The sequence below is a fragment of the Macrotis lagotis genome, chromosome 1 (assembly GCF_037893015.1).
Source record: "Macrotis lagotis isolate mMagLag1 chromosome 1, bilby.v1.9.chrom.fasta, whole genome shotgun sequence".
In the NCBI taxonomy this organism is placed as follows: Eukaryota; Metazoa; Chordata; class Mammalia; order Peramelemorphia; family Peramelidae; genus Macrotis; species Macrotis lagotis.
This window is the reverse complement of record NC_133658.1, coordinates 155,967,337-155,977,286: the sequence shown is the minus strand read 5'-3', so window position 1 is coordinate 155,977,286 and position 9,950 is coordinate 155,967,337.

Here is a 9,950-nt window from a genome sequence, read left to right as displayed (position 1 = left end):
CTGTGTGCCCGAGGAACCATCAAATGCAAATAAGAGTATTCCCACATCAACCCTGGGCCATGACTCAGAGCCCTATGGTGCCTTTTGTCTCCAAGCAGCAAAGAACTCAGGCAGAAAATTCAGTATTAATGGTTCAATAAAACATTAAGTCATGAATGTAGCCCAGTGGTGGCTGAGTGGCAGTCTAGAATACAGATGTGCCAACTCAGGAGGGAGCACCATTCTCATTTACTCTTATCTCCTATTAGGATACTCCAGCTTGAACTCCTGGGGCTAGGTCTGAGCTCCTTTTCAGCATTTCTGGGTAAATCTGTAGAAGAAAGTGAGAGGAAAATTTTTATCAAGTTCTGGCCAGTCTATCTGAAAAGTTCTCTGTTCACTTTTTTTTTCCTCTCTCTGTTCACTTCTGTTATATGCAACCCAAAAGATTAATGTCTTCTCTTTTCCTTGGAGGAAACAATGATCAATCAGAGAATGATATTAACAGTCTTGACATTTTACAAAAACTTGCTTTTGTGTGCTTTGGAGGCAACATAGGTCATAGTCCAATCTATTGCAACCAGCTCATATGGATCCTTTAGTGAAAACTACATGATAATGGTATTGGGCAGTGGATACAGTACAGGACCTAGAATCAGGAAGACCTGAATTCAAATCTAACCTCAGACTCTTGCCTAGAGTCACTTAACTAATAAGTGTCTGAGGCTGCTTTAGTCACAGGAAGAACTGGGCTCAAATTTTGCCTTTCACCCATATTAGTAAAAATAATCCTTCCCAGTTAAGATTTGCAAAGCACTCACAACAAATCCTTCTTGTTAAGCAAAGTCAGGAATTCAATTCAAGAGAAAAAGACTTGTATGAGGTCTGAACTTAGCATCATCTATTTAGATCTAGAAGGAACCTTAAATATCATCCAATTCAATCACCTCATTTTATAGATAAGGTAACTGAGACACAGAGAGGTTGAGTTGCTTTCCCAAAGACCCATAGAAAAGTGACAATGCTGAGATTTGAACCTGTTTTCTGACTTCAGATATATTACAGTTTCTATTATACTATGCTGATAGGAGTCTGCTTACAGCTAGGTAATAAGGGGGAAACAAGTGAACCTATTATCCCCTAGAAAGGGTTCCAGGTTAAAAGGACAGCATGCCACATATTCTCACCACCCCCTCACCATCACAAAGCCCACCTATAAATCACTCAGAGCTTATCTCTTGGCTGAGTTGATTTATGGTTAAGAAAAGGGAGGAGATCACCCTTATTCATCTTGGAATGCCTTAGGGCTTGGTAATAGATCTTTGTGACTGAAGTTAAATACTGTGTATAAGGTCAATTGGTTGTTTTGCTGTTTGAAACAGTAGGCATCCTGAGTTATGATTAATGAAGGATCATCGACAGCATCCATATGAATGCAAACATTACAGTATTTTGTAGACAATAAAAACTTTTCTACTTCCACTGTCTGTCTAGCTGTAAACTATTCTATAAAGCCTTGCCCTCTATTCAATTTTTTTTTTTATGGCCTCTTCCTTAGTGAATTGATCCCTCTTCTAGACTTCAGCTAACTGTTCTGGCTGCTGGCTTCCAAATCTTTATCTCTAATCCAGGCCTCTCATTTTAGCTCCAGGACAATAGAACAGAAAGAATAATGGATCAGGACTTGGGGTTCAAATTCTACTTCCCGTTCAAACCACTATGGTTTACTCATTCCATGATCCTGGGCAAATCTATGAACTCAGTTTCATTTTCCCAGCTGTGAAATGGGGATGATAATATTTATTACTTCACAGGGATTCTGGTGGGAAAAGTAATTTGTACACTCTAAAGCATTTTGTAAACATGTCATTTTTATGATCATTATTAGAGATTTTTACTTGGACCTGTTTTTATCTCAAATTCAGTTCAATTTGATGATGATGATGCTTGTTTTTCATTTTCAAAGATTGTGACATCAGGGAAGTGATACCATGACAAACACATGAATTGGATTTGAGTAAAGGGGTGCTGTGCTAAGTCACCAGTCTCACTTTCTCCTCCAGAGCCATCTAGGTCCAGGAGCCAGATATGAATCAGAATAACTGGAGATGGCCCTTAATGCAAGACAATTAGAGTTAAGTGACTTGCCCAAGGTCACACAGCTAGTAAAAGTCAAGGGTCTGAGGTTGAATTTGAACTCCCATCCTCTTGACTCCAAGGCAGTGTTCTGTCCATTGCATCACTGTCACTGTATTAAGCATTGTAGCATTCTCCCCTTAGCCCCCTAAGAAAGGGTAAAGAAGGAAGATACAACAGATTTACAGCTATGTAAATATAGGACATATACAATATAAATACATAATGATGGGAGTGAATAGGATTCACTAACTACCAGGAAAATCATGAAGAAAGTGGCACTTGAGTTGATCTTTGGAGGAAACCAATAGTTCAAAGAAGTAGAATGAGATGAGAACTTTCTAGCCATGGAGGATAATCTTTGCAAAAGGAAAAAGGACGAAGATGAAATTCATGTACAAGATACAGAAAATAGACCAATTTAACTGGAACAGAGAATGTGTGAAGGAGGGCAATAGGTAAATAGATTGGAAAAATAGATTGACATCAGACAGTGAAGGGTTTTTAATGCCAAATAGTTTTTACTTGATCCTAAAGTCAATGGGGAGCCAATGAAACTTCTTGAGCAAGTGACAAGCATGGCCATACCTATGCTTTGGGAATATCAGTTTGGTAATGGATTAGAGATGGGCAGTACTAGAAGCAGGGAACCCTATTCTAATAGTCCAAGTGAGAATTGAGGGCTGAAATAAAGTGGTTATACTAGAAGTAGAAAGAGGGATAGTTAGAAAGAATATTAAGAAGGTAGAATTGACAAGACTTGGCAAATACTTGAATAAGGAAGATGAAAGAAAATGAAGAGGCAAGGATAACTCCTGGGTTTCAAACCTGAATGACTAGAAGAGTGGTGGTACCCTCCACAGAAATAGCGAAGCTCAGAGGGTTGATAATAAGGGGAAAGATAATGAGTTTTGTTTTGAATCTGTTGAGTTGAAGGTATCTAGCAGGCAGTTGGAGATCCAAGATTGGAGCTCAGGAGAAAGATAAGGAATGGATCTGTGGAAATCATACTTTTCTTATAAACAAGATGGAAAATCATGGAATTTATAGAATTCAAGCACCTTGAGGACAGAGACTTTCACTTTTGACTTTGCATTTCCAGTATCTGGAAGCATGCCTTGCAAACAGTAGGCACTTAATGTTTGTTTATTTGAACTTAACTGAATGATACTACAATTAGGAGGATTTGCAACTGACTGAATGACTATTGCTTAATTAATTGATATTTATCTAGAGGGAGGCTGTAGTGTCAATATTAAATATTTTAGTTGCCTAAAAACTGAATATGTGAATTTCACAAATAAAGACAAGGTTTGGAAAGGGGAAGAAGTCTGAGAATCAGGTATTAAACTTCTTGAGAAAGAAGGGGAGTGACATTGTGGCCATGAAAAGATATTAACCAACTATTCTAGCTCTAGGATCTTGAATTTGATGATCACAATTTTGTGTGCTTCCAGCTTTCCCTCTTCTTTCCTCATGAAACTCTTCTTCTGCTTTACCATGAATTCAGTTCCCTCATCCTCTCCCTGTCATCTCTGCCTACCACTCCTGCTCTGGTCTCATTTTCTTCTCTTCAGTTTTAACCCTATAATTAGCCAAGTCCATTAAGCTTTCTACCAACTTTGAATATCTTGTCTTATTTTACTTCTTCCATTCATATCCTGCCAACCATCATGTCTGGGTTTCCCATACCATCTGCCTCTTCCACTCCTAGTCCTGAACTGCTGAAAATTGCTGGAGGAAGTCCCACAACTGTGCCAACTAGGGCCAATAAAATTCATGTTATCTAATCTCAGTTGATTCCTCTGCTGCATGGTGATCCTTTTATGTTTCTCTAATGACAATCATGAGCACCAAAGTAGATGGTTCAAAATTTCTCCTTTTTCTCAGGCCTTCAATACCATTCTCTTACCATTTCCCCTAACAACAGATACTCTTATTTTCTGTTTTATTGAAAATATCAAGGCCATTCATTGTTAGCTCCTTCATATTCTTCTTCCTTTGTGCCTGTCTCTGAAGAAGAGATGTCTCTTCTTTTTGCCAAAGCTTACCCTCTATTTGCTTCTGTCTTCCCAGGGAATGTAACTCATTGTGTATTCCCCCACCTCATCTTTAATCTCTCCCTAGTTACTGATTTCTTTCCTTCTACCTATAAATATGCTCAGGTTTTCCCTATCCTTAAAGAGTCTTCACTTGACCCTGCCATCCTCTCAAGCTTTCATTTTTATATCTCTATCAACATCCTGAAAAGAATTGCTTACATTTACTACTTCCATTTCCTCACTTTTCACTCACTTCTCAATTCTTTGAAGCCAGTTTTTTAGTGGGAAATGCTTAAAACAGGGTTACCAATGACCCTTTAAATGCTAAAGCTGGTGACCAGTTCTCGGTTCTCATCCTTCTTTGTCTCCTTGAAGTTGAAGTCTATCCCTCCCAATTTCTGGGGACTTTATCTTCCTTGGAATTCATGATGTTGCTCTCTCCTGATTTTTCTCTTATCCTAATGACTGCTCCTTCCCAGACTCCTTTTCTGGATCATCAATCATGTCCCACCTACTACATACACACCCTAAATATCTGATCTGGACTCTCTTCTCTTTTCTCTGTACACTCCATCTCAGAGTTCATCAGATTCTATGAGTTCAAATATCATCTCTATGAAGATAATTATCAAACATAAGTATAAAGCCCTCGTATCCCTTAGGGACCTGTCTTGCATAGCAAACTGTTTAATGGACATCCCATAGGCATCTCAAGCCCATTATGTCCAAAACTGAATTCTGTACCTTTCCCTCTAATCCAGGGGTCCCCATACTATGTCCAGAAGGTTAAAACTAGCCCAATGCCTATTTTTCTATAACCTAGGGACTGAAGAAATACTTTTTTACATTTGTTTTAAAATAAAACTTTATTTTAAAATGTAAAAACCATTTTTAGCTCATGGGCCATACAGAAACATATCCTGATTTTCCTATTTTTGTTATACAACTATCCTTCTAAGTCACCTAGGTTTACACTTTCAGATCATGTCTGACTCTATTTTCCTTCTTGCCCCATATCCAATCAGTTGACAAATTTTGAATGAGATATGCTTATCTGACATTGAAGAACTGCTGCTGGGTCACTACAGGGGCTGGAGTATTGACTTTCCCCTCTCCTGGACCCAGCCATGGTTTGGACTTCATTCAGCCCTGGAAAACCTGGTCTCTTATGAAAAGGAGCTCCTTTTTTCTCAATCTCATTAGGTCAAGTCCCTCATATTAGAACAGAATTCAGTAAAAGCTAGTAATCCTTACAATCTGCTGAGATGCTAAACCTTATCAGAACATAAAGCAGTTTGTATGACTCATAATTAGTCATTTTACATTTCACCTAGCCTGGACATTGTCCAAACAACTCCATTACCTATTTGCTGATAAAACTGGCCAGATTTGACCTAATCATTTTTCTGGTAGCTGCCCTTTCTCACTGCAGTTATTTTCCCTATTACCCAGTCAGGTCTTCACTGGAATACAAGTTCTTCAGAATTTTCCAACTTCCAAGGTCACTTCCAAGGCTGAACAGATCCTTTTCAGGGTACTTATTTGCCAAATATTAGAAAAGAGTAAACAAAAAAAGGGCACAAGTAGCCAGAGATCCCGCTACAAGCCTACCTAATTGAATAGATACTCCATGTGGAGAACACTGTCAGAGTCATCATATTATCAGACTAAGAATGGACTCATCCTCTCATTCCTTTACTGCAGTCACACTCTGACACCTGGAGAGTGCCATGGAGCTAAGAGTAGCCAAAAAGAGAGAGGTAGTCATCAACTCTTCTACCTTAGCAAATCAGAGGATGCTTCATCATCTCAAAGTACCATTCCTTAGTCTTGAGTCAAACTTGGCCAGAAGCAGTCTCCCTAAACTTCTACTTAATCTCTTCTTTTTTTTTTCTTTTTTTTCTGGGGGAGTGACACAATGAGGTTAAGTGACTTGCCCAAGGTCACACAGCCAGTAGTATCAATTGTCTGAGGGCAGATTTAAACTCAGATCCTCCTGACTCCAGGACCAGTGCTCTATCCATTGTACCACCTAGCTGCCCCCATATAATCTCTTGGAATTCTGAGACTACAGTAAAAAAAAATGAAGCAGTCCTTGACCTCAGAAAGTTTACATTCCATGAGGAGAAAACAAAATACCTAGCAAAATAAATATTATATATGCAAAGTAATTTCCATGGGGAGGACACCAGCAACTAAGATGATTAATCATGCTCCATGGGGCAGAGACCTTCACTATGCTTCCCCTAGTTTGGAGAATCTAGTTTCCTTTGTTTAATTTAATTTTTAAAGGGATTAGATACAAGTTTGGGAGCTGAGGGCATGATAGAGAAGCAACTCTCAGTCTTCTCAAGACTGGTTTATATAGATAAGGATATGTGAACATCAAATATTTCACAAACAAATACTTTATGGAAGGTAGTATATCTTACCTTTGGGAGAACAAAACTGCTGTCTTCTTATTGGAAATGAACCCTCACAGGGGCAGCTAGGTGGCACAGTGGATAGAGCATCAGCCCTGGAGTCAGGAGGACCTGAGTTCAAATCTGACCTCAGACACTTAATAATTACCTAGCTGTGTGACCTTGGGCAAGCCACTTAACCCCATTTGCCTTGCAAAAACCTTCAAAAAAATAAAAAAGGAATACTCCAAATGGGATTGTGAAGAGTTGGACACAACTGAAATGACTTAACAACAAACAAAAGTCTCTATACCTGATTTACCAATCTGCAAAGAGTTTGAAACACACCATATAAATGTCCCTCCTAGTTCTAAAGTTTTCCGATTTATAATTTAGAGCTATTCTAGATTTTTCATTATGAGGATACTGACCCATGGGATACCATCTCGATCTTCAAGTTGCTTACTGTTTGGTTGAGAATACCATCTTCTACCATTCTAAGATCATAACCTGATTTGCTTTTGATTTATCTATTTGGTTCTTGATTTTCGGTCTAATTTTTGCCCCAAGATTTGTCCTGGTTTCTCTTTTGCTGGCTTTCTCACTGATTTTCCCTGACCTTCAAAATTTAAGGATGCTTCTGGATTCCTTCTGACTGACTCTCTGCTTGGTCCTGACTCACCCATCACCTGTCTCATCACTCTTCTTTTACTGATAATATTCTATCACCACCATTGAGCCCTTCCTGTGAATTACAGTGGATACCCACTGCTTCAAGATCCAGCAAGATAAGGTCACTGCTTTGCAAGTAACCTGTGACCTGGAACCTGACTATACCCCTATCCCCAAGAGACCATCTTCCAGTAAACTTGCCTTCCTCAGCAAGAATTCCTCCAGTAAAACATTTTTAGGTGTTTGTTTGTTTTTTTGCAAGGCAAATGGGGTTAAGTGGCTTGCCCAAGGCCACACAGCTAGGTAATTATTAAGTGTCTGAGACTGGATTTGAACCCAAGTACTCCTGATTCCAGGGCTGGTGCTTTATCCACTACACCACCTAGCCGCCCCCCAGTAAAACATTTTGAGGGTAACACTTATAAACCCTAGAATTCCTTAAACTTATACCACCTTCTGTGTAAATCTGACTCGAAGTTTATCCATTAAAGCATGATTAGGCTAACCTCATACTGAACCTACATTCCCATGCTACCTTCAGGTGGACCTACCCATTGCTGAAGAGTGATGACCCAATCAAGGACAGTGTAGACAGGGTTATTCAGGCTCTAATTTAATAATCTGGGGATGGCTAATACATGTCTTTTGGCTATATACAAGGTTCCTCCTCCTGTGCCTTGGCAGGGCTTGCCCTTCCAAGTGGAATGTCAGTCCTCTTTGAAAACCAAGGACCAACAACTCCCTCCTACCTCTGCCTTATAAAATCTCTTATTTCCTTCAAAACTCATTTCAAATCTCTGGGGATCCCACCTGGAATTTAATGCCATCCCCATGGAAATTACTTTGTATGTTATCCTGTATTTATATTTATAAGGATGTTGTTTTCTCTGCCCAGAAGATATGCTCCCTGAGGGCAGGAATTGTTTCATTTTGTCATTGAATTCTCAGTTTAAGGAGGAGGAAGGGAGCAATCTTTTATTAAACACTGACAGTGTTCCAGGAGCTAGTTGAATACAGCACTGGGCTTGGAATCTGAAAGTTCAAATCCAGTCTCAGACACATATAAGCTTGTGACCTGGGCTAGTCACTTAACCTTTTTTGCCTTAGTTTCTTCACCTGTAAAATGAACCGAAGAAAGAAAGGTCAAGCACTCTAGTAAATTTGCTAAAGAAAATCCCTCAGAGTCAGAAGAGACTGAAAAACAACTGAACAACACCATGTTTCAGGCTCTCACTTTAAAAATTCCCTTTGATACTCCCAACAATCCTGGGAGGTAAATGATTTCCATTTTATAATTGTGGAAACTAAGGCAAACAGAAATTAAAGTGACCTGCAAAGGTCACACAGCTAATAAGTGTCTGAGCTGGATTTTGAACTGAGGTCTTCCTGAGGGTAAGGTCAAGCATTCTATTCAGTGGACCAGTTTCCTGAACAATATTATCACACAGTAGGTACTTAATGATGCTTACTGAATTGAATCAATTCAAATCCTGATGTCCTGACATGCTTTGCTTCTAGTCGGAATGAGGCAGCATCATAGCATTTACCCACATCCGAGGCTTAATTCAGTGATTAAAGATGAGCTCACCTAACCCTCCTCAGCAACTGACTTCATCTCTTGTGTAAATAAATCGACCAGCATTTGATTCACTGATTTGCCCTTTATGGGTGTTCTTGGATGCTGCCCCACTCTGTGCCTGGAAGCTGACCCACCATTTAGGCTAGATCAAGCCCTGACAATGGCAGGTTCCTGGTTTTTCCTTTCCTGGATCTCCACCTTTTCTCTACATCCCACTGTCCATGGTCCTGGCTCTGACAGATAATTCAGTTCCCCACTACTTACAGATAAAAATCTAGTGTCTTCAAATATAGTAGGATAAGATTATGTGCTTTGGGGTACAAGACTCTATCCTAGGAACTTAGGACATATACATATATATATATATATATATATACACATATATATACATATATATAATTTTTATCTTGATTTCCTACAATTATTTTACTATTGTGTAATAATAATGTTTAATTACTTTGTAATAATAATAATGACATCAGGGAGGTGATACCATGACAAGTACATGGATTGAATTTGAGTGATGGGGGTGCTGTGCTAAGACACCAGCCTTTCTTTCTCCTACAGAGCCATCTGGGTCCAGTAGCCAGATATGAATCAGACAGCTCTGCATGCCAGGCAATCAGGGTTAAGTGACTTGCCCAAAGTCATACAGCTAGTAAATGACAAATTTCTGAGGTCTGATTCAAACTCCTATGTACCTGAATCCAAGACCAGTACTCTATACACTGTGCTGCCTATGTGCTCAAAGGTAAACAAATTAACACGTAGTCTTTAAAAAGCCTCCTTATCAGACTTTGCTTGTTATTAAATGTTTCCTTGCTTAGACTAAACTTTTTTTTTTGGCAAGGAAAGGGGGTTAAGTGACTTCTTTGAATTTAGGTCCTCCTGACTCCAGGGTTGGTGCTCTATCCATTGTACCATCTAGCTGCCCCAACCCTAAACTTCTTGCCCTTCATCCACAACCATCCATAACCAAGACCATAAATCCAAGACCAAGTGTTACATGCCAGTTCCAGTCTGCCCATCACCAAGTGGTTCATCTCTTTGCTCAGACACTAGCCAGTCACAGAAAACAACCTCTTAGGAAGTCTGATTCAATAGGCTCCTATCCTAGAGTACAAATCATCTTGGGGAGCA